The sequence below is a fragment of the Pavona decussata genome, unplaced genomic scaffold, assembly GCF_977016875.1.
Source record: "Pavona decussata unplaced genomic scaffold, jaPavDecu1.1 SCAFFOLD_76, whole genome shotgun sequence".
Lineage (NCBI taxonomy): Eukaryota > Metazoa > Cnidaria > Anthozoa > Scleractinia > Agariciidae > Pavona > Pavona decussata.
Window position 1 is genome coordinate 2,247,002 of NW_028145494.1, and position 26,517 is coordinate 2,273,518.

At 37.8% G+C, this 26,517-nt stretch overlaps 1 long non-coding RNA gene across 1 annotated transcript; it reads right to left on the minus strand.

The window, feature by feature from the left end:
* Nucleotides 1-17,309: 17,309 nt before the first annotated feature.
* LOC146476627 (uncharacterized) lies at nucleotides 17,310-23,859 on the minus strand. The gene is made up of 2 exons (XR_014865615.1): nucleotides 23,761-23,859; nucleotides 17,310-23,251 (listed from the first exon to the last, which is right to left on the minus strand). It is a non-coding gene; the product is annotated as an uncharacterized LOC146476627 (long non-coding RNA).
* Between the last annotated feature and the right edge of the window lie 2,658 nt (nucleotides 23,860-26,517).

The window sequence follows — 26,517 nt, forward strand, 5'->3', positions numbered from 1 at the left end:
ATAGCTATCAGAACTCGACAGGGCGCGGAATGTACATTGAACTTTCTTGTTTAAGTTGAAACAATTATGCCGTAGGAATGATGTATATAGCTCAAAAAGCTGCTGTAAAACAAATTTGTGATTTGCCTAAAATGGGTCTCAAAATGCAGGAAATGAGGTTTCTGGGAACCTAGATTTTCAAAAATTTCCGGGGGAGCATGCCCCCGGACCCCCCTAGTATGCAAGATTTGGGGCTTAACGAACACCCCTATCTAACCCTTACCTACGCGACTGATATCTGTGCGTCCGCTGTTTTTTTCTGTTTAATATGACTCGTAATCGTTGATTGGTATGCTTCGATCCGTATTTTGTTAGTCAGATCTGTACGTGTATTAATTGTTTCTACTCGAAGGGGAGTAATTTCACGTTAACCATTTGCTTGATTAATTTTTATAGTTTCTTTGAGAATCTATATGGAAATTTAGGGTTTGTCGTTGCCGTAAACGTGTTGCTATCTATAAAACGTTTTCTTAAACAAGACAAATCTTTACCTAAGTAGAGAACGGTTACTTGTTAATAGTACTGTAAAGAAATCACAGTAACAATTACGTTTATCTTTGATATAAACAGTACATAAGCGTTTTGTTAAAGTTAGGAGTATGATTTGTTTCTGGTTGGGCGAGAGGGGGGGGGGGGGGGTCATCAGAAAAAAATAGTTCTGCTGGGGGGGGGCCATGTGGAAAAAAATTGCATGCTAGGGGGGGGTCATACAGTTTCGTAGTGGCAATTAACCAAATCCCACCAGCCCCCCCCCTGCTCATAAAAAATGAACGGTCCCTAACACCATAGGCTTAACTGCAGCAACTGAAATCTTAGGCAAACTTTTGAAAATTCACTGGGCTCCTGACTGATATTATAATTTTTCAAGAGCTATAAAAACTGTTTCCCAAGTGACTTTAACCTTCGTTGAAATTTTCATGACGACGAATTTTCATTTTTGTTTTTTATTCCGGATTCCAGATTCCGGTTTCGGATTCCATGTTTTAGGTAAATCCGGGCTTAAAAGCAACTTCAATTTCAACTTCAATTAAACTTCAATTTTAAAAACACCTCTAGAAGACATTTTTAAGTCATTGGTAAAACAGAGAGTTTTTTAACAAAGTGGGAATTCATTTAAATTATAGATGATTTGTTTACAAATGCCACATATGAAAGAAATGTGATGGTATATTTCCAGCCTGGTAAATGAATGAGAATGATGATTATTCTAGAAAGTGACGCAGGCATACTCGGAAAAAGGAAACCCGAGTGCTCCTATCAGGAGTCGAACCTAAGACCTTCCGATTACTAGTTCGGATGCTCTACCACTGAGCTACGAGTCTCCTGTAGCTCAGTGGTAGAGCATCCGAATTAGTAATCGGAAGGTCTTAGGTTCGACTCCTGATAGGAGCACTCGGGTTTCGTTTTTCCGAGTATGCCTGCGTCACTTTCTAAATAAATCATCATTCTCAAATGCCACATACTTTAGCAACAGTAAATGTTATAAGTTAGAGGCACAATATCATGGGGCTGAGTATTTTACCTCATTTCCAGTTATAGAACAACAGGGAAGTAATTATGGCATACTGATTGTTAATTTAGTGTATCGATTGTATTAATCAGCACACAGGATCAACATAGCTGGCTCTGTACCATTACCTACCTTTGCAACCGGAAGAAATGCCTTGGCCTCAGGATTTCAAAATCCTGAGGCCAAGGCATTTCTTCCGGCAAAAATGATGCGACTGAATTTCACCCAAGGGGCTTAAAAGCAACTTCAATTTCAACTTCAATTAAACTTCAATTTCAAAAACACCTCTAGAAGACATTTTTAAGTCATTGGTAAAACAGAGAGTTTTTGTAACAAAGTGGGAGGTTCATTTAAATTATAGATGATTTGTTTACAAATGCCACATACTTTAGCATCAGTAAATGTTATAAGTTAGAGGCACAATATCATTGGGCTGAGTATTTTTTACCTCCTTTCTAGTTATAGAACAACAGGGAAGTAGTTATGGTATACTCATTGTTAATTTAGCGTATCGATTGTGTTAATCAGCACACAGGATCAACATAGCTGGCTCTGTATCATTACCTACCTTTGTAAAATCCTGAGGCCAGGGCATTTCTTCCAGCAAAAATGATGCGACTGAATTTCGCCCAAGGGGCTTAAAAGCAACTTGAGTGAAATTCAGTCGCACCAGCATTAAGGTAACTTTTCTCTGATGCTTGGCTGGTTGCAGGAGTGTTTGTTCTCCTGGGCCCAGTTGTTCAAAGCCTGATTAAGCTAATCCTGGATTAACGGGAACTTTGATTCTAGTTTAACTACACAACAATAAAGATTTTTACAAAAGATTTTTGTCCCTCAGTTTAGATGTTGATTTTTCTTTACCACTAGCTTAACATTAGAGTTTAAAACCAATTTTGACGAGCGAGCAGAAAACCTCGGTTAACTTTTATTCGTGGATTAACGTTAATCGGCTTTTGAACAACCGGGCCCGGGTGAATTCATCACTGTGTAAGACTGGATCTGCTGCCACAGCCCCCTTATTGGGTGTGAACTCATTGGCATCCAGATTGAAGAAACTGCTAAGGTTAACGTAAAACTGAATGTCAAGATTAACAGCGTTACTCAGTTAACATCTGGCATTGCATAGTGATTTTGCAAATCTAAAGATTGAATGTTTGCTACTAACAGGTGCAACTTGTGAAATTTAAAATTATTATCAGAGAAAGAACTTGAAGAGAACAGGAGAAGAAAGAACATGATCATTTAATAAATGCTAGTGTTCTCTTCATGTGTTCTCTTCATTCATTTCAAATAACATCATTACTACTAACCAAATCTAGGTCTGCTGACCACTGCCATATTAGTTTGAGTAAGTCCAGCAGCTGGACTTGACCAGCTGTAGGTTAAAAATCTATAGAGTATGTGTCCACTGCAGGAGTGAGTGACATGGAATTTAATGTTGAAAGTTACCATTAAAATCTGACCTTAAAATGGTGATCTATTCGCCCTGAATCGCGATTTGGAAGATCACCAGAACACATATTTGATGCTATTAGGTGCAACTGTAAAAATGTTTTAAAATGAATAATGAGAAAAGTTTACATGTTTACCTGCAGGGAAGGGTGTTTTGGCCAGTTGTCTTAGCCTGTGTAGCTGGAGTCAACTCATCAGCTTCTGGATTTAAGTAGCTAGTATGACTGTCTACTTGTGGCCCCACTACATGATCAGTACTACATTTGTTGAGCTCTCGCTCAAGTAGTAAGGTCTTGTTGGTCGGCCTTAGTGGTACTGGAGGTCGTAAGGTCTTGTGCTTTGGTCTCATTTGTACACGGGGCATAGACCTCAGGTTGTAGACCCAGATCGATGCAGGAGATATTTGCCAGTTCTTGTATAGAATCCTGTTTGTAGCTGTTTCCCAGCCGTGTCTTTATCTCAGGAGCAGTGGAGCAGTCTTTGACTTGTTTCTCTATAGTGCCGCATTTTTTGACCTGTGGGCCCACAATATGTTAGCAGGAGTGTTTGTTGACTACTCCAGGGCAGAATTGTTACTTTAGTTCACCACCACAATGTTTATAAATTAATTTGGAACTAGTGATTACATACAGTGAATAAGTCTTATGTTTATCTAGAAAAAATTGTTAAGTGTTTTTTACCGATGAAGTTCTTTACGTAATGGATAAATCATCAAAAGCAAAAACAACGGAACTGCAATTTAGGTTGAAAGCTCCCTGACAGTGCACAACCTTTTGTTTTTTGGTCGCACATTCAGACTGAATAAATTAAAGGTATTGGCTTCATAACCATTGCCCTTTATCAACTATGGATAAATTGAGTGGCCTAGTTTCATCTGATTGACGTGAGTGCATCGAGTTGTTAATTTCTATCGACTCAACTGCAAATACAAATAATTTATTCACAGTGATTCAAAGGATAGTGTTTGTGTATGTCTGTGTAATTGGGACGAAATGTGAATCCCATTGTCAGGCAGCTATTTGTCTTATTTATTATATGATATGCTAATACAATTCGGGCCTAAACTTTTTGCCCGTTCATCTAAAATGTTTTATTTTAAATTGTCGACGCATTTTTCGTCTTTGTTCCCTTTGTTACAATGGTGGAACTGAAAAGTGAAAATGACTTACCGTTACGTCTTGGACAATGCCGATCCTGGCGTCGTTGTTTTGGTTAAGATTGTCATCCAAGCTGAAAGTTAGGCATAATGTCATTAAGTTAATACTTTCACTTAATTTTACTTTTACTTTTCAATCCGATATGAAGTCACAAAACTATTTACCTGAGCGAAAGAAAAAAGGCCATTGAGAAGACTTAGAGAGCGGGGTCGATTTTTAAATTTCTTACTTAAAACGAACAATAAAAAAATGTTACCTTGTGTCGGAAGGATTCCTTTTCCCATTCTCAGTAATTTTTTGAAATGTGTTACTCAGAAACTGTGTGCTTAAAATAAACACGCTCCAGAGAGGTGAGAAAAACATCTCGCTGGACGGTAGAAAACTTTTGCATTAGTTACGTGGCAGACGTCATAATCGTTTTATTCGTCACTGACTCGAATGATCCTGGTGCGCCCGCGGTTTTGTCCGTGATCTTTGTTGAGCTTACAGTTATTGTTAGCGAACAACTCCTCGGACATTGAATTTTTGTCGACTAAATAAAGAAGACAGTTGACGCAATATGAATAAGGTGTATTTGGAAATTTGATTCGTTTATCGGGCATTTCATTTGAAATTTGTTTTGTGTTTCTCTACACGTTCTCTTACCCGCAGTAGTGATTCAACATTTCATAATAGGGTCGATTATACACACTATACAAGGGATATTAAACTTGATCTGCGGCTTTGTTAAGGCGTAAAGTTCACGAAAGTGTACTGTTAATAAAAAACCTAGGCTTGGCTAAGCAACGACCTAAATGTTATTTTTCGACGCATTCGTATGGTAAGTTCCCGACATAGCTAAGCTGCGTTTTTCTCTCACGAAAGAAAGAGAGGCTGCGCATTTTACATTTAGCCATTAATGCATTAATATTAGTTCTTCTCATCATCTGCCTTGTCCCTACAGCATTTTTCCTTTAACTAATGCCCTTTTCACCCCCTTAATTTTAAGCCTGTTAGTGCGCAAACTCGGTGAAATTAAGATATTGAGCGCAGTGTTGAACATTGTGTATGGATAGAAAATTTACGGCCATGAGCAAAAATGTGTGGTGTAAGAACGGCTTGCGTCTATGGAAAGAAAGGGGTCTTGCTCTGCGAAGTTTGAAATTATTGATAACAAGTAACCCCTGTGAAAATAAATAACCTTTTGTCAAAATCGGAGAGGAGAGGGTTTAGTAGTAGGTTACTGCACGTATGAATGAGACGAAATCAGACATTGTTTTCTTCAGCGTTTAGGCTGATTTAAAATATCTTTAACATGCGCGCGTAAGGGCGAGTTTGTTAAGACTTTTGTTTAAACAGTTCGCAATGTTCTAAAATTTTTGTGAAGAAACATAAAAACTAAAAACTTTTAATGTTTGTTTTTTCTTTCGCGCATCATGTACCCGTCAGTGTCAGTCTTTTTATCACTCACGCCATTTTTTCTCCCTTACTCATAAGCCTGGCAATGATGTGTGCAGAGTTTTACTTTGCTTGGTTACGGATAAAAAATTTCCCGCCAGAATCAAAGTTAACGAACACAAGAACTGATGCCGTCTACGAAAAGTTGTTTTCAAAACCTTGGCCAATTTTTTCCGCATACGCGAGAATGTCAATACGGCTAATCTAATTTTGCTTTCTCTGGTAAAACCATTGGAAGTCACACCGACACGCACCGCTCCGTTTACTTGTGATTCACGGAGTAAAGCTTGATAAAAGTACAAATATGGCCGTCTTTTTCTTTTTTTAAACCGGAAAACGAAAAAGAGAATTACCTTGTGTTCATATCTTCTTTTTTCCTCTTCTCCGTAATTTCTTTTACTAACTTTTTACTTAAAATGAACACACTCCAGAGAGGTGCAAAAAACATCTTCTCGACTGTAGGAAAATGTTCGACTACAATTAGATACGAACAACAGCAGGTGTGTTGGCAAAATGTTGAATGTTACTGCTGAAAGAAGGATGTTTAAAACTTGAATCATCACCGCGGAGTTCTCATTTTTTTGTTAACTCCTCTAAATGAATAAGTAACTCTTTTTGTCCGGTAAATCGAGGGAGAGAGAGTGAGGCACAAAGCAAGCTGCGCGTATAAATAAAGTGAATTAGGAGCGTTAAGGGTTTTTTTTACATTTGAAATTTCCTTGACGTGTACATTTCCTTGCCTAGTTCCTGTATGTTCATCCTTTAATACCGGAGGCCACGTGACCCGAAAAGGATTGACCGAGAGGAAGGACAGAGAGAGGCCTAGGAACTAGGCAATGTGTGCTTTATTTACGTTCTTTTTTGGGTAAATGTGATTATACAGTGTATGTATCATTAACCAGATTATACAGTGTATGTATCATTAACCACCAACTAGACCAATCCTCGTTTGTTTTTTTTGGCCCTCGCCTTTCGCACTTCAGTGGGCAAAACCTTGGTCCGTAACTTACAGTATGAAGCTCAAACTCGGTCACTAAGAGTTTATGTAAAACTTTCAATTGTGGCTTTTGTGTGTTTTTTTCTCTCAGGCTGGAGGAAATACTGGAAAAACAAAATCTTTAGAGAAGAACTTTCAACAATACAGCAAGGAGATTATTATCAAAGGTAACGCTATTAAAAAAATCGAAATCTTACTACCTTCCCTAACTGACGGCAATGCATCTTTTAATGGACGTTTTATCAGTTATAAGAACGTGGTGGTCTACACCAAAACAGGAGCCCAGTACTAAGCGAGTATATTATGTATACACGAATCAAAATCGCCCATGTGACGCGAGAATCAAATTTTATCGAAATTTTCGAAATTTCGTCTTTCAAGTTTGTTTTTTGGAAAATTCTTAATCGGCAACTAGTGTATTTTATTCGATATTTAGAAATTTCACTATTTTAGACCAAAGGAGTGTTGGTTTTTTTACCTTATAAGTTGTGTATTTTTACTGCACATGGTGTTGTTTATTACCACTTTGAAATTTTGGTGAATGTTTGGAAAACCCCTGGTCAACCTTGTGACCTCGTTCCACGAAAAGGCAGAAAGAAATTTTGCTCAAGATTAAACACATTCTGCTATTGTGAGGACTAAGAAAGTTGCCTGCAGTAATCATTCTTCTTTTCATCACCCCGTTTTATTTGTTTCATTTTAATATTACAACCGTTTTCTTAAAATAGAGATTCAGCACCACGTTTGCAGGAATCGGCAGAAATGACCACGTGACCATGTTTACCCTATATTTCCGTTTACTCAAATTTTGTGAGAAACTGAAAACAGTGAACGGAAAATGTAGGGTGAACATGGTCACGTGGTCATTTCTGTCATTCTTTTCCAGCCAAAGTAATCCTGATCAATCGGAAGGGAGCCCTTCAACCAATGGCAACCTTGTTGATTCGTCATCATCGCTAGAACCAATCAGCTCAACGCACGGTTCCGAGATCAGTCTCCCCAGGAACATGCTCCGTGCGCTCTTCACTCAAGAACCTGTCATGGAGGAAGACTACCCACCTCCTCCCCCACCGTACCATTCATCCACGTCCGGACAGCCCCCACCTCCTAAGGGTAGCTTTAGTGATACGTCATCGGAAGGAAACTCTGTTCAGCCTTGTCTATCACAGGCCAACGCTTCACGATAAGGATTCCAGAGCTCGTGCTCGGTGCCTCGTGGACCCGAGCGATTATACCATCCACTCAAATGCCCAAAGATCACTCAATGGTACTCCAGGAATCGGAGTGCTGCTGGGATTCCGTGGAAATGCTGACGACGACTCTCTTTAATGGACTAATTAAAACAAAAGGGTCGAGGCAGTGATGTAACGAAGCTGGTTCTTGATCTTCTCAGTTATTCTACATAAAGACATTGGACACTTTCAAGACTGCTGTTAAAACTCAGTTTTTTAATTTAGCCTTTAAATAGATTTTTATTCATGTCTTGTCTTTTAACTAGGTAATCGCTGCCTTTAATTGTATGGGCTTGTAGTTTTTAATAGGTTCTGTTTTAACAATATTGTGAAGCGCAACTGAATAGAGGTTTGCGCTATATAAATTCTTCTTCTTCTTCTAATTATTATTATTATTATTATTATTATTATTATTATTATTATTGTTGTTGTCACACATTATGTAAAAGCAACTTGGAGAAAACTGAACGATCGATTTTACCAGTCTGGATTAATAGAACTCAGATATTGAGATACAGTCGTCTCCCGATAACTCGAACCCTGGCTAACTCGAACCTCGCGCTAGCTCGAACCAATTTTCCTTTCCTTTCAGGTCATTTTCTATATAATTTTACCCTCGATAACTCGAACTCCCGATAACTCGAACCTTTTTCAATTTCCCTTGAAGGTTCGAGTTATCGGGAGTCGACTGTAGGTAAGATAACGCTGAAAATGGAGTGCGAATAAGATTCCGGGAATTAATAACTACTATATGTCAAAGGATACGTTTACATAAATTTAGAGTAATTTATATGCGCAATGAATCCCGAAAGACTGTAAATATGTAGCTAAAAGACATTCAAAGCATTCTCCGACGGAGATAAAGTAGAACTTTTAAATGAAATCAGTAACTGCGTTGTAAATATTGCCATTGAGTTACAGACTCCATAAAGGTTATAATTTGGTGAAAAATTAATTAAAGCTTAATAATATTACCGCTTACTTACTTTTCTTCTTTCATTACATTCTTGTTTGTTGCCTAATCCATGTATCGATGGGGGTCCCACAAAGGGTCTGTTGGGGGGGGGGGGGGGGGGGAGTCTTCGCATAGTGCCTGTATATCACGTTTGGCTTAACCTGATCCTCATCTTCATCATCACCTTTACCGACATTATTTCACGCGGTCTGCTCTCTCCCCTGGCCTGGGGAAAGGAGGAGAGAGGAGGGGGAGGGGGGGGGGGAGTGGATCAGAGGAAATTATTAAAGAGGACAGTCCAGATTGGCTGTCTGTCTTATTCCAGTAATTAATGGCCAGAAGTTAATGCATAAATCCACATTGCAATGACCACCCTGCAAACAAAGCCCCTCTTGACTCCCCGCCTGAAAAAAACCCAGAAGGCTCGGCTAGCAGGATGTTCAACACAATGACCTCCAAGAGTTGTTTTTGAGTGCCGGACCCGAAGGATTTTGGGCCGGTTCTTCCTCCCATTGCGATGGCGTCATGGCCCAGGCACGCAGTGGTAATCTACCTGCTTGAAAGTAACGTATAAATGTGTTGGCAGAGGAATCGATTCTATCGGCAAATCTGAATCAGGAGCCATAATCGCCGTCTGAATTTGATGCCAAGAACTCACTTGGCCTGGGATTGAGTTTTGTCACGAGTTTGTCAGGTGGTGTTATCACGTGTTAAATTTTGTTGACCCAAAAGGCCTTGCAACCCCATAACCAAACGTGGTCGCAAGCTGTTCCCGTCACTGAATTTGGAGGTATTTTATTTAAAACATTTTGCGTTTTTACGTCCTTATAATTGTGGTTTAAGTTTGAAACGCATTTAAAATGTGATGAAGAAACCATATTTGCCGTTTTTCAGGTGTTTGCAAGGTTTTAAGTTTGTGTTTGAATGCGACGTCGCGAAGCTAAGGTAAGCTTATGTCTTCTTAAAACATGAAATATCGGATAACGTATTTAGTTATTTACGAGTTTAAAGCTTTTCGTAAAGACAGAGTTTTGTTTAATTAACTCCTGCATTAAAGGTACAGAATTATTTAAAATTAAGGTAATTAACTTTGTGAGCGCCAAGTTTGAATCCACCTTACTGAAAAAGATTGCGCCTGTCCCTTTACCCATAATTCTTAGCGTACAAAAACCCCCAAAGCGCTCATAAAAACGCGCAGAAAAGTTGTAAAAACTTCAACCTAGCATACACAATGTTGTTAGAACAGGGACGAATTTCGCCCAGAAATGTTGTCTTCCTATGTGGCAGTAGCGCTGTGTTAGGTTTACAGCAGATTGTGGTAAAATGTTCAGCTGCCATCTTTTTACGTATGGTGGCTTTTACGGGGTTACAGGGGGGAGGTACCATGAGAAATCCAGGGGGGAGGGTTCTGCTTGCAAATTTTGGTGATGGGGAGGGGAGGTTCTGCCTGTTCTCCAAATCCTGACCCAGACCAAAGTATGAATAATTTTGCAACGGGTTATTCCAGAAAAAATCCACACCTCCCCGACGGATGGGATTCTGGAAATTCTCACCGGAGGGGGGGTCAAAGACTCTGGAAATCCAGGCGGGAGGAGGGGTTGAACTTAAGAAAGTCTTCTGCAGGAGTCATTTCCACCGATAGTTCACGCGTTTCGAACGTTTAGTTCGGTGTCACTTCAGCGCTCTCAGACCCTGAAAATAATAGAAATATCTTGTTCACATATTTCTCACATAAGATAAATGATAATCTAAGTTCCTTCGCAGGTCCTTTTATAGCAGAAAACTCGAACAACAAGATAGTAAAGAACGAGCCATCGCAACATTGTTGCAACGAAGAGTTTAAAACGCCTGACACATTGGGCAATTCCAGAAAATATCCATACCCAACCACGGACGGCTTCCATGTTTTAACCCCCCCTTGCCTTCGGAAATTCCAAAATGCGTTACCCCCCCATGCCCTCAGAATTCCATAATCGTGAACCCCCCCTCCCCTTCAGAATTTCCGGTTTTTCTGGGAAGTACATTTTCGATTTTAGCAACGCCTATATGAACAAACGAACATGAATTTATGCCTCCTCAGGGCTGCGATCTAGCGGCGCTAGGCGACAAGCTTTACTCTTCAGCAACAAGAAAAACCTACCGCTAGTGGCCAGGCCGTGAAATGTTCTTTTCAAGTCCGAATTTGGCTATAATAATAAACACCATTTACGGCAGTTTTACTCCTCTTTGTTTTCTTGTGCCATTCAACTCCTTTAGGAAAAGTAGGAAACTAGAACAATGCATTGGATGAAAACAAAAATTATTTCTTTTCACCCCTTGTTTTATACCCGCACAAAATCCATGCTTCAGTCGGCTTCAGTTTCTGAACCAAAAATTCAATTAAATAAAATTGTATCTGTGATTCCAGGCGCTATCAAGAGAAAACTTGTGGTTTCAATTACCACATTACGAATACCTAGTATTAACTATTTCAAACGCTTTTAGCGAGGAAGAAGAAAATTACCGATTGTCAACTACATTGAAAACAACTTTATGCAAATTTATGATATGTGATGCGCGTCTTGAATGTTCGATTCCACGTGCCCGGGTCCCTCACGAGTAAACATACATTGTTGCTGTTTTGTAATTATCTACTTTATTTACAAAATGTTACTGAAAAAAGTAGCAGTCATTAACCCTCATACAAGAGCAGCCTTCCAATCGATCGACTCTTACGCCGGAGCACGTGGACAAGATTGCGGCTTTTTCGCGGAATGTAACACGATCGCTTCTGAAATATCTTCGCTGCGCAAGCAGTACGCTGTGCAAGATTATACTTGATTGTACTTGAATCTTTCGAATGAAAACTTCGGAAAAAGCATTTCCTTTTTTAAAAACGTACAACGTCTACGGTAAAATTCGGCAAGGAACCGGGGAAACTTCAACTTGGCCGCTCGCTTGCCTTTGAGCAGACTTTGTTTACATCTTTGGCGTAGCGTTACAAATTTGCATAAATATTACATACCTGTCAACCCCCGGAGTACAAAAATCTGGAGACGTCTAGAAATCTGTTCTCTTTATGGGGGGGGGGGGGGGGGGGGACGACGAGAAATAACCAATATTAATAAAAAGACCGCGGTAGGTATTTCCCTAGCCTCCCACGCAGTCGTTTTTAGGGGAATCGTATCACCTCATCTAGTCCCCTAAAAACGACTGCGTGGGAGGCTAGTATTTCCCGGGAGATTTGGTGTTCTATCCGGGAGACTGGGAGATTTCATGAAAAACTTGGAGACTCCCGGGAAAACCGGGAGAGTTGGCAGGTATGATATTATCGAGATCATCGAATCTCAAAAGGCGATGTCACGTTTTCTTCATTTCAAATCGTAACCGTGTCTTCCTCTCAAAGATGACTACCTGTCCACTTAACCCAGTTATAAACAGTGAAGGAAGCGATATTAAAGGATTGCACCTTTTTCGGCCGCTGTTTCACAAGCTGAGAATGGAAACACGCGCGATCGCTACCAGTACGCTGCACATAATTATGCTTGATTGTACTTTAATCTTTCGAATCAAAACTTCGAAAACAGCATTTCCTTGATTAAAAAACGAGCAAAGGCCCCCCCATGCCCTCAGAATTCCATAATCGTGAACCCCCCCTCCCCTTCGGAATTCCATAATCGTGAACCCCCCCTCCCCTTCGGAAATCCTAAAAGCCGTCCGTGGTATGGTATGGATATTTTCTGGAATCGCCCATTTCTACTCGTACCAGACCCAGCGCGCCACTGTTGTGTAATTTCACGTCCGCCATTGCATTCTTGGCGTGGATTCCACTGCGTCAGGCAGAAGAATTTTTTACTTGTGCAAGCAAGGATGCAGAGCTATCAGCTGAAGAAGATAATTCCAAATAATTTTGATCCAAACATTCCCTCTTCGTCGAAAATACTCGAGAGGAACTTGTAGCCATCTTGCACCTCGAAAAAACTTTTGGAAACGTAAGTTATTGCGAAAGCAACAGTATATTTCGAAGGAGAAAGTTCTTGGACGGGTTCCTGCAACATATGCAGTGGTAACCTCTCTGAAGTACCATCGTCCGTGGCACAGTTGAACAAGCAGCCAGTGCGTTTTTGCGTGTTGTCCATTGGGCACGAAGGATGAACTCGTTCGCTTTTTCGCATTGTTGCTCCTTTCTTTTTTTAGTTCCACGCGATAGAGTTTTTAATATTAGCCGAAGCTTTAGAAATTAAAAAAGAACATCTTCTAGACGTGATTGTGCGTATTTAATAAGCCTAATATTTTTTTTCCGGAAATCCAGGCGGGAGGGGGGGTCTTTTGTTTTGGAAATCCAGACAGGAGGGGGGGTCTTGTGCTTATGGAAATCCAGGTGAGAGGGGGGGGGGGGTTAAAAAATGACCCCATCCGTCGGGGGGGGGGGGGGTGGATTTTTTCTGGAATAACCCAACACCATTTTCGAATGTTAATCTCTCAAAATCCAATCGCCCATTAATTTTGAAGATTTTTCAGACCAAAATGACTCAAAAGTCCTGAGTTATGTGACAAAGAGCACAATAGACTGACAATATGGGTATGGCATAGAACAACAAGGCATTAACTTGTAATGTTTTTCCAAACAGTAACATGAAAAGTAATACTGTTGTAACCTGACTGTGTGATAACATCTGCACACTTGTATTACAGGACCAGAGGCATGATGAGATGATGTCAAAGGTGTGCATTGCTCAAGTGGTGACCAGCTGGACAGTGTAGATAATCTTTTGTTTTGTTCTGTCAATAGTGAACCAAGCATTAAAAGGAGAAGTGTTGGGAGATGTGCAAGCACATTGAGATGCAGTAGAAATTTTGCACTATTATCTCAGCAGTTTAAATTGCATTTTCATGTATTGTGGGTTGGACGAATTTAATTTGAACAATCAAAATTGAGTTTTGGAGAATTGAGTAATGGACAAACAATAAAATTTCAAACAGTGGTTTTTGGACTTGATACCAACAACACTTCTCCTATTAATTTAGGTATGCAGCTATATTTACAAAGAAAGTGCATGATTACATGTAATCCTCCCAGCTATGTGAACTTACTAGAAACTGTTATTTTTCTACTGACCATTCAACTTGGATGCAAGGTTGTAGAGGGCACAGGGAAAACTTTTTTGTCATATTTCATGGTTAATTTGTGCTGCGAGAATGGGGATTTGTAATGAAACACTTTCTTTGAAGCTGCACCTCCAAGTAAAGTTCTGCTGTCCCACGTCTGCATCCAATATCAGACAAAAGGCCAACTTCTACTTTGTTAGTTTTTTTAATTTTGCCATTCTGAAGACTTAGATGAATTATTGATTGAAGTTTTGGCATGTAAAAGTAAAGAATGACACTGCCAACCACTGTGATTTAGTCCCAGAACTGCCAAAAATTTTGAACGAAAAGTACAGACTAACTGTTCGAATATTGCTTTCCAACTCTTCAATTTTTGGATCGCAAATTTAAAAAGAAACAACTAAGCATGCAACTGTATGAAACTTGAAAGGAGGCCAAATTGATGTCTTTCACAACAATTTTAGCTTCAATTGAACTGCAGGTGCAAAAAATAAAAAGGTTTTTCACCAACAAAAATCTGGCATTCAAAAGGGAAAAGAGGAGGCAATATGCAAGTTTCAAGTCCACATGCATTAAAAATTTGTACTATAGGCTCAAATTATTATTAATATATTATTGAAAGTGGCATTACAATTTTTCCAGATCTTAAACTTGCACAAACATACGCTTTGTCACTCTGAAAACTGTTTTATTTCCCAATGACAACAATTGGATGCTTTACACGCACAGATAGTAAACTCTCAGAAACAAAAGATGCTGACACAGTACGATGACTGTTTTGTACGGATGGTGAAAGAAATAGAAAGATTGCTTGATTTTCCGTCCATTGGAATTATCACAACTATAGCATAAGTCTTCTGGAACTCAACCCAAACTACACTCATCACAAAGCTGCATCACACTGTAGGACATTGAAATGAACAAATTGAAAACAAATCAAAGAAACAAATTGAAATAAATATTTAAACTGAATGGTGAATTAAAGTAAACTTGGGTGTACTCTAGACGAGCAGAACTTTACTTGGCTTATGTGTGTGTGTATTTTAGTAAAGAGCAGATTGATGTAATTTTTATTTTTGACCCAAACAGACCAAAATTGCTTTCCTCAGAATTTAAAGATAAGCATCCACTCAATTTTAGAATGACATTACTGCTATACTCCAGAACAGATTGTATTATTTTTTTTTGTTTTTCACTTCCCGTGTTGATATATTGAATTAATAATATTGTGATAACTGTCCACCTCTGGCCTGACATGTGAAATAACAAATATTGATTGATTCCCAGTACAATTTTTTTTTTTATTATGCCACCACTTACCACATCACAAGATAAAACCATAACAAAAGCAATGAGACTGTTGCCAATGAAACAAAGCTTAGAATAGGTTAGAAATTTTTTACCTTTTTAGCATCGATTTTACACTGAGCTACCTGACCTTGAAAATCAACGTTTGGCAAAGGTCTTCCCTAAAATTAGTCAAAAGATGCAATCAAACTTTTCAAGCCTTATAAACAAGAAGTAAGTTTACTCGCTGTTCTGGGACCAAAATGCCAGAAAAACTCAGTTGGACAAAAGTAAGCTGAGTGATAAACTCTATGAAGAATGAATTGTGGTGATGACTTGGATTTATATCTTGTAAGCCAATTTTTCTTGAACTCAAAAGTCTTCTGATTGTATTAGTTGTTGACACAGGGAACTCAAACAAACTACGTGATCATTTGTAGTTCTAGAAATATAAGGGAATGAATAAGAATACCAGAACATTCAAACATTAATTTTGTTATGTCAAGTGAGGCTTTCGGTGGATGATAACAATATTCAGTTTAACGTTTGAAATTCAATCCATTCAGGATTGGTGAAGGTATTATCAAATCATGAGCAGGATTTGTAGATTTCTGTTGGTAAAAATTCAGGAAAATGTAACAAGCAAAATATCTAAGGACTCTCTGTATAGATACCACAGTATTGCCATGAAAACAGGCAAAAAGAATATTGGAAATCCTCAGCTGGGAAATAGTTTTGATGACAACAAAAGTATTTCAACCGAAATCAGTCTTGGCAGAAAAAAAAAACAACACTTTTTTTTAGAACTTTTGATATAAGGCTGTCTTTTGATAACATCAAGTTTTATCAATCTGCTCTTTATTAAAATGGGGCTGGTTATGTAAACATTGCCAGGCTGTAACATGCTTACATCAGACATGAAGACCTGGTCACAGTTTAACATCCAGTGGAAAAGTTGCTATCTAGTGGATAAAATGTGTTAGTTGGAGTATGTTTTATCTGCTGGATAAAGTTATCCACTCTTTGAACAACTGAGGCCAGAATGTTTCTTGTTAGCATAAGCCCAGCAGTGATGTTTATGTGGCTTTGAAGTGTCTACATGTTCTATGGCTATTCTTTTTCTTGATATTTCTACAATATGTAGGCAAGTGTCCCAAGCCTGTCTGATTCTGATGGTTTTTTGACGATTCAGCATAGCTTCCATTTGTTATGCACTGAGCCTTTCAATTTAGGTGGAACACTTGTTTACAGATTGTGGAGACGTCAAGTAAACAAATAGTCAAGGGCCATATTAGACACTTAAGATTACACTAAACCTTTTTGACTATATTGTGCGCAAAGACCTGTAAGCGCTCAGCTTTAGAGTAAAGTATCCAAAGCTGTACATCATTTTAAAGCGTAAAGAATTGAGAATCTCAAGAAATCAAACTTCTTTAACTCGAAACTGTACCCACTACAAGACCTTAAGTGCAAATTTACTGAGGAATATAAACATGAATTAACCGCACATCCATTTCACTTAACCTAACATCCGCTGATTGCAAGACGTTTGGCTGGTATTGGCCCCTAAAACAGTGTCAGGGACTTATGAAGTTTGTTTTAGTTTTGAAATTGTAACCTCAAATGCAAAAAAAATGGCAGTCAGAAATCAATTGTCAAACTTCAAATAGCTTTTACTTTGTTTTAAAAATTTTGTCAGGGATTTTTGACGTCAGTTTTCAAAACAAAGTAAAAGTGACTTAATGTTTGAATTATGATTTCTGTCCGCAATTTTTTTGCAACTGAGCTTGCAAATTCAAAAGAAAAGCGGACTTAAAAACTCCCAGATACGGTTTTAGAGGCCAATATCTTCTAAACATTTACAACCACTGGATGTTCAGTAGAGTGAAGTGGTTGCATGGGTGGTTCACGTTTATAAGCCTCAGTAAATTTGCACTTAAGGTCTTGTTGTGGGTACAGTTTTTGTGTTAGAGAAGGTTCATTTCTTACATTTCTCCATTCTTTAAGCTTTAAAATGATGTACAGGTTTGGATACTTTACTCTAAAGCTGAGCACTTACGGGTCTTTGCGCGTAACATGGCCAAAAAGGTTTAGTGTAATGTAAACTTTGCTTGGTTCACTATTATTATTGTAGACAAAAATATCACACACTAAGTTTGCAGTGTAAAAAGGTTTATTTTGTTTATCAATGACAAGGTTGTAAAAAGAAATGAACAAAAAAAAATCTAGCCAACCACCCCCCTGCCTTTTGGGTCGCTTTCACTCTGGTCTGAGTTGTTCTGTGTTCTCTTGTCCTCATTAAATATTCCAACTTTGAAATCCTGTCAAGTTTTATCTGGTCTCATAATTTCTAAGGGGTGATGTAAACACTGGGAGATTCTCTGTTGATCCACAAGTGGACATGACAACATGGAGGCTGGTGAGGGTTTGTTTCCCTGTCCTCTAGAGTCCAATCCAACTTTGCCTGGATACCACAATTCCTAAATTTTTGTTTGAGTGCCAATCAGTTTGAAAGTGGTTGAAATATGCTTGTTTCATAATTTAGCCATTCGGTAAAATAAAATTTTCCCCAAAATTTAATGTTGGGTTTTAAATCTTCCACTGTCTTGGACAAAAAAATGAGCATCTCTGTTCTAGAGCAAGGTCGGCATTTCATCATAGGAGGAGGAGGACAAGACCGGTTCAGCGTGCCGTCTACCATTTCCCCGGCCGCACCTTGTCATATAGCAAATCAAAGAGCACTATAAAGGCTTGTGGAGGGTAGTTCTTTCTATGAAGCTGCCAAAAGCGAAATTTGCCGCCCCTAATCCCGTTATTTAGTCGCAAAATCCAAGCAGAAAAAAGATTCGCTGTATATAAAGAAAGCCAGCCTTAATTTTTCTGGTTAAATTTTGGATGTTCGCTAGCCTGCGGTAAAACTCGGTTTATTTGAATGTTGTCTCAGCACTGGGTGTGAAACAAAAGGCAAAATAACGGCATTTTGACAAAAACTATTTAAGGTTTTAAAAGTTTGAACTTCGAAATGGCGAAATGAAATTATGCTCACAGCTTCGAATGACGTAAAAGCACGTGCAATATTATGCCAATTTGCGGTAATGAAAAACAATCGAAGAACTCGAAATGGTTGGTCGTATGGTGCTAAATTTTTTTTATTTAAGTCTTTTTCCGTTTTTTGAATCGTGGTTACGAAACGGTTTAGGGCATTCGAGTCAAAAAGAAGTTATGAAAGCTGTCAAATGTTTTTGAATGCATTCTTTTGCAAACAAAATTTGTAAGCATGCATAATTTAGTGCGGGCTGTGAAAAGAAAAATTTCTTGTTACGATTTTCTCAGCAAATTAATTTCAAAGGAGTGAAAAGTTGAGCTAATCGCAAATCAATTTTCTGGAATCATATATCAAACAAAGGAAGAGTCTCATCCGATTTTCAAACCCGAGAAGCGTCTTGAAAAAACGGGGCGAAGCCAAGCTTTTTCCAGACCAACTTCGAGGTGTTTGGAAATTGGATGAAACTCTTTCGAGTGTTTGATATAGCTTCTCAAACCATTAATAATTCTTGGAGAAATTCAAAGAGAAAGTTTACCAAATTTTATGATAATAATAGATCACATTTCCCAAACCGCCTTCACGGTAATGATTTCCTTTTTGTTTCATGAATTATTAATGATTTGAGAAAGAGATTTGAACTGTGACATCATTAGACAACAACAGTAAATCTATAAGCATTTTGTTTTGTTTTGTTTGTTTGGATTGAAACATCTAAAACCTAAAACTGTGATGTTTTCTTTGACTTTTCTTGTTGAAAAAATCAGGCAACGGTTATTGTCTGATCAATGCTGTCTAATTTTGTACCATGTGACGTGTTTTGTTAATCAGAGGGTTACAATAATAAATAAACAATCGTTTGTCTCATGATGTTGTTACTTAAGTTGTAGATCACAATCTCCTACCACTTAAGTGACTACATAATGAGACAAACAATTATTTATTATTAAAGAAAATTTTGTTGGTAAATTTTAGTTCATAATTTTTCGTCCGAAGGAAAATATGATCAATAAATTTTTGGCATAAAATTTGGTAATTATACAAAGAAAATTTGAAAGGGCAGTACCCTTTGTTTATGGTTTGTTAATGAAAAGCTTTGGAAAATGTTTTGGTTTGGAGTTAAGAATTTTTAGAACAACGATTTTGCGACTGCAGAAAATGCTTAATGCACAGAAAAAACTTGATTAGGCAGCAACACAGCAAGCAGGCTGTAAGCATGCCGAAGGTGACGAGTACCCCACCCTGCTTACAGACTACAAGGCTAAACAGCAAAGAATCCCCTCAACAAGGCTTCCAGCTCAATCCGAATTGCTACATGTTAGTCGACAGAGAGGGGCGTGCAGGGTCCCCAGCCTCTTAATGTCCCCCCTATCACCATCCATCAGAGTAGCCTGACCATAGCCCCGTCACCGAGACACCTAAGTTTTCCATCTATGACAGTGGAAGTGAAACAAGCATCTTGACCAAAATAACTTCCCCCGTAATAATTTAGCAATGTGGTATCTAAGTAAAGCTAGATTAAACCCAGAAGATAAAGGAAACAAACCCTCACCTGCCTCCATGTTGTCATGTTCTCTTGTGAATCAACAGTGAATCTCCCAGTGTCCACATCATCCCTCAGAAATCACTTGATCAGAATAAACCCTTCAGGATTCTCAGTTGGAATATTGCAGAGGACGCCAGAAACACAGACCTTCTCAGAGCCAGAGTTTCCGCAACCCAGTGGCAGGGAGATGGTTGGCTAGATTGTGAGTGTGCCGCCAGTTTGTTCTACCTGCTAATAAAGCTTAAGCAAAAATAGTAAATTATTATCAATACAAATCAAGCTCATTAACAACAAAAAATTAGAAAACATCCTTCAGCCACTAGTTTTATTTTTCCAAATCCTTACAGGTTTTCCAGAGAAAGGTCAGAAATAATATTATCAAACACTTGAAGTTTATTTTCTTGATTAGCAGAGGTGCCATTTTTTTAACAAGGCCATGCAACACTATAAATTTATCTTTAATAATATCGTGTATTGTGTAAAGTGGCTGAAAGATATCATCTGTCTAATGAAAAACCCAAAATAAACTATTTCTTCCAAGAACTATCACCTATAAAAGCTTAAAATGTTTTCAGTGTCAATGAGCTTGAGTTCTACAAAACAAAGGAAGCAGAATAATAATTATTGTGTCTATGTATGGAAAAATTGTGTCTGGTTGAATATTTGTTTCATTATCCCTGAAAGCCCCTTATGGAGAGAGAAAAAAAAATTTAAGTAATAAAAACTAAAATAAAATTCTGTAAAATAATTGAATAATGCGTCCAAGAAAATTAAGAAAGTTGCATGTCCTTAGTGCTCCACTTTTGCATAAACAGCAAACACTTGATATATTTATAAGCTGCTTCAATTCCTTTGTTTTGAAATGAGTAAAACAGTACTTAGACCAACTAACAACTCAATCATGATCATGCTGAGCATTAACTGTATTCTACTGTTAACAACGGCAGAGTCCGTGTGTCATGTTATACTAAGAATATACAAATTGGATGAAAATGCTGATCTGACATCAGTGTGGAATAGTCTAACATGTTATGAGATGTCATTTCACAGTGGAGCCAAAAAAAGAATGAATTTTTGTCACCACCATTGAATGCTGCATTGTTTCAGTACTGTCAAAACTAATTTCCTTTCCCAATGCTTTATGCATTGTACAGTTTTTGTTCAACATGATCATGACTGAAACATGTAGGTCATAATAAAATGTAAGTTTAAAACAGCGATGGACACTGCTATTAACATTAATTTTGAATAATAAATGGCCCACATTGAAACAAGGAAACTCTGAACTTCAAAATTGCAACCAACAGTTATGTTTGACAGGTAATTTGATCTCAATTAGAAGAACCAATGATAAGAGGTCTTGTTCTGCCAGTTCAAAAGGACTTGTGGAAGGCTTGTGAGTGGCAAGTTTCAAGGTATCTTGTCCTCTTTATTTTCTGTTGGTTGTTGTCACAATAATAAATTATTATTGCAATAAAAATTGTTGACTATCGGTTGGAATCTGCACTTCACTTTGGCTTTTTATTGAAGTTTAAGACTCATTCAATTTGACATAAAAAAATATAAAGAAATTATTTTTCTTTGAGAGACTTAAAAAGGTCCAATGAATTAAATCCTTTTCAGCAGTTCCATCACTGTTTTGATTACAAGTTTAGTGCAGAAGTTGGAGGAATAAGATTTTGGCAAATCTCTGAGCACATTAAAAGAATTAAAAAGAAGGCCAGCTGTCAGGTCTTCATTTTAACATTCTAAATCAATGTAAATTAATGAATGTGAATACTTTTCTTTGGAGAAAAAGGTTATAAATTTGTAACTTTCACTTCTACTGAAGAAGCTTCCTCAGTGAAATGAAGTGTAAAATCATGGCTTTTCAGAGATGAAAAACTTACATTTTACACTTCATTTTGCTGATAAACTTCTGCGATAGAAGCAAAAGCTCCACATTTGAAACCTTTTTCTCCAAAAAAAAAAAAAAAGGAATTCACACACGTTAATTTACATTCCGGAGAGAAGAATGAATTTTGCTGCTAAAATAAAATGAATATTGGAATGTCAGCACAAATTCAGTCTGAAAAATGAACTTATTCCTCCAACTGGGTACAATCAAGTGTCTCACTTCTGTGTTAAAAAAGTAATCCACCAATTTTCTTTGCTGCAATGTTTCACACTGAATCCTCAAACAAACCGCGAGTGAAAGATAATTTCTAGCACTTTACTTTCTCATTTTTTTGTTTTGAAAGGAAAATGTTAACTGACTGTTGATTTTAATGTTTACTTTCATAATTATGATCTTCAAACTACGTGAACTGAATACCTCTGAAGAATTTCTATTTTTCCGGCCAAGGTAAATTTACGAATTCTGCAATTTTGTGCTAGATCAGGTATTAATAGTAGGAAAAGAGAACTCTCTAAAAAAGCAAAGCAATGCCCTGAGTATAGTTGAAAGCTGTGTAGGAGAATGGTAATTTTCCATACCTTTTTTTTTAAAGGAAAAAGAAAAGATCCGTCTATTTCTTAGTTGTAAAACCTTCTTTAATATCAAACAAAAATGGACACTTGTTTGTATACTTGATGGCGTCACACTCACAAGAGAGGGCGTAAAAACCTGCCAACCAAACCAGCAAAGATTACTGGAAAAAATAGGCAATTGGCTTCTGCTAAGGTTTGTAAGTTATGAAAAATTGAGTCACAAATGCAGCAGCATTTGAGTACATAACTTCTAAGATTGGAAATGTTGTATTTTTCATTCACTAAATTTAGTGCCCAAACATCTAGTAAAAGTAGTTAATTCACATTTGAATTTTGGAACAAATTTAGGTACAGGTTATGCCCTGTATCATCCTTGGATGGTTGGCAAGCTTGGGTTTACTCAGTATTATCTAACCAGCTACAGAGGGAAGATGATATTTTGTTTCCTGCTAGCTAGGGGTAATTTAACAAAAAAAAAAAAAAGAAAAGAAAAAGAAATTGCTTTCATTGAGCCATTACTCCTAAGATGAAATAACTCAATTGAGGTATTATTGTTCTAGAAATCATAAAGCACTCAACTGCAAAAATCAGATAGGATGTTGGCTTAATTATAAACTGTATATAATCCAAGACAAAAACTTTGTAGCTGGTTAAATAGTAATGGGCTGAAAAACTATCAATGCATAGGGTGAAAAAAAAAAAAAATCCAAAGCACCAACTAAATTGAATGGGGGTTGTGGAACAACAGCTGGGTAAAAAACCTCCCTGTACGTCCACTTGCTCCTAGGAGGAAAACCCCAGGCCAGCTGTACCCCACATTCAAAGACCTCCCGGGCAGGGTCAGAGTTCATTTAAATTGCTAAAGCTTTGAAAAAAGTTAATTATATCAAATAATGGAAGTAATCTCAGGGCTGCATAAAATTCAAACCAATCCATATGTGTTTGAAGTCATCTGGATTCTTCTGGTTCTTGCTGTCCTCCAGTCCATCCTCTCCACTCTACACAAATGCCCGCCCTCTATTCATCTGGTTTTCTCTGTCTGCCAGAAAAGAGGAAATAACTTTAGAGACTTTTTTCAACATGTTACACAAATATTTTTAATAACTTTATTGAACATAGACCTAATACAATGTTACCAGATACAAATACATAATACAAAGACAAGCTTAAAACAAAGAATCACTGAGTTACTGACAATAGACAAACAAAGACCGAACAATAGGGACGAGAAAACATAAAAAAGGCAGTGAAGACTATTAGGCTGAGATAGGTTACATGAAATTAACATCAACTTCATAGCATTTAATTGCCTTTTTAAGTCAGTTACAAAAAAAAGAAAGGGTAGGTTTTACATCTTTGATTTTGCAAGTACATATAGGAACGTTTTAGCAAAAAAGCAATAAGATCTAGTTGAGGGCAAAGGTTTGGCTGACTACTAAAAAATAATTGCCGTAGTTGAAAGAGAAGTTGGTCATTGGGTTATTTTATTTCTGTTGCATTGGTAACATTAAACCACACTAGAACTTCTTGGTAAAAGAGAATACTTACTGGGCATTCTAAGGATTCTTCTGGTCCTTGCTGTCCTCCAGTACAGCCTCTCCATTCTCCACAAATGTTCATCTTCTACATGTATTCATCTGTTTTTTTCTTTGTCTGCCACAAAGAGAAATTAACTTTAGAGACTTTGTTCAATGTGTTACACAAATATACATCTGTTGTAAAATTAATTAATAATCGTAGAAATTTGATTCCAGGCATGTGAACAATTATTAAAATTTTCATGACGTATGTCTTTTGGTCATGAGCATCCAAATAAAAGACTTCCATTGCCCAAAGGAGGAGGGGTGGAAACACAGCTAGAGTTTTTCTATTTCTTTTGAGATGAAAACGAAATAAATAAATAAAAAAATAAAAACAATCATAGCCCATGACTGTTTTACTGATCACAAGGGAAAAACAACAATCATCATTATTCTTACATCCAACCCCCTTATCTCCTCTAACTTTGGAGCCCTGGAGCCATGAAATGTTAGCATGGAGGCTGGAGAACAAAGCTGTTCTCCGCTTGGAGCTGTTCTCCGCTTGGAGCCCAGAGGAAGTAAATAAATGAAGTAAATTCTGGTTTTGGCTGAATGGAGCTCTGAAGTAAACCAATGTTGTTGTTTACATCCGATTCACGGACACTACAAATTGAAACAAGTGCTCCTCCAAATATTTGTTCAGTCAGAAGATTTTAAGACCTTTACCTCCTGCTTAAAGCTATTGTCTTCTTTTATACCAGTCTTGAATGAAGTTCTCACACTCAAGGAGGCTAGTATTTAGGGTTTTTCACTGTTGTTAGGGCGGGGCTGTCATTAAGAGGCAGGGGCCGGGGATTTCCCCTGGTTACTAAGAATGTGGCCTCCAGCTATTTTCATAGGAAAATAGAAGAAAAACAGAACCACAAAAGAAATTCCTAGCTGTTTGATTCCTCGCCTACTTGTTGTATTTATCCAGCAACTTGAAATCTAAGTGACAGCCCTGTTAGGGTTTGTGATATGATGAAAGGTTACAAAAAAATTGTATCTGATCCGTAGTTTGGTTATTTGACAATATTTTAAGACTAGTTCTTACATCATGGTGGTTACCATGGAAACAGGGCAGCTCAACAAAAAGGACCTCTAAATTTCAGTTTTTGCAAATTATTTCAAAAACTAAGTTGGTGACCTAGAGTTTTTGATGTTTTCTTGGAAAGCCCTAAAAAAAATTTTATCTCCTCTGGTTATTGAAAAAAAGTTATCCAGCAGATTTTGTGTTAAATTAAAGGTATTTTTTCATCAATAGGAAATTCTGCTGGATAACTTTCTCCCAAAGGTTTCCATTTGAAGTGGCATACTGAATGTTGCATGCATGCAAAAACTCAAGATAGGTCACACGCAAAAATTCGAGATAATGTTTCCTTGAACTGTTTAAATTTCCAGTTCATGCGATTTTACGTCGTATAAATTTCCACTTCAGGTGTTCTGTGCATCCAACTTTTTCAAGATAGAAATTTGATTCAATCGGCTGATGCTTACACCTTAGCTATGGCACTTGGATATTCAAAGTGCTACAGTACCATGCAAAGTAAGTTGACAGTTCCTCGAAACTTGAACTTCGTGACTTGATCCTTGAAACTCGAAAGCTTCCAGTATAGAGGTTCCAGTGGAGTGCATTGAATGTTGAGTCAAGTCCTCTTGCTTATGCGAAAATTCTTCGCTATTTCGCTCTTTCGAAACTTCGTCTCATCGAAATTTCGTTAGCTTTTTTGAATTTTCGATTGACCACGCAACATTTCTTCAAAAGTTCTTCGAATTTTCGAAGATCGCAAATTATCATTCGAAATTTCCTTGAATATTCGTGAGAACAAAGGACGAATTTCGCTCTCATTACTTTTGCACAGTACTGTAGTTTCGAGTTTTTGAGTGATTAGTTTTTCACGTCTTATCCAACACAGATTCGTTTCACAGTAACCAACTTATGTTTGATAACATGACTCTGCAGCCACAACCTATTGTGTTTGTGCTTGTGTTGGAGCAATGTGTATCCTCGAGGAAAGAGTCCGCTCTTTAAGCGAACAGCCACATTGAAGTTTTCTCTATTCCTTTCCAATTACAACCGAAAGTGTTGAGCATTTTTTAATAAGGAAATGCTGTTTTTGGAATTTGATTACAAAGATTCAAGTAACATCAAGCATTAAATTATACGCAGCCTACTGTTTTAGCGAGGAACCAAAAGCAATTGTGTCTCCATTCTCAGCTTGTGAAACAGCAGCTGAAAAGTCTTGTAGTTTAGCTTCCTTCATTTTTCAAACTGGGTTTAGTGAACAAATAATCCAGTCATCTGTCAGGAGGAGACATGGTTACAATCTGAAATGTGAAAAATGTGACACTGCCTTTTAAGATGATCTCAATAATATTTATGCAAATTTGTGACACTTCGACAAAGGTGTAAACGATTCACAGCAGCTATCAAAGTCTGCTCAAATTCAAGCAAACAGCCACGTTGAAGTTTCCCCGGTTCCTTGCAGGCACACAAGCAATGGCTGTAAATAGCTCGCAACAGTTTTCACACGGTTTTCCTTAATTGCTTTTTCGGTTGCATTCCTTGCAAGGTATAAGCTCCATTCGACCTTAATTACAAATGGTTGTGTGGTTCCAGAAAATATCCATACCCTCAGCATGGAAGGTTTTTCACTTTAGACCCCCTATATCCCTGGAATTTCTGTTCCAGGGGGTTCTTTGAAGACCCCCCCCCCCCCTCCACCCCCCAAGAATTTTCTACTTT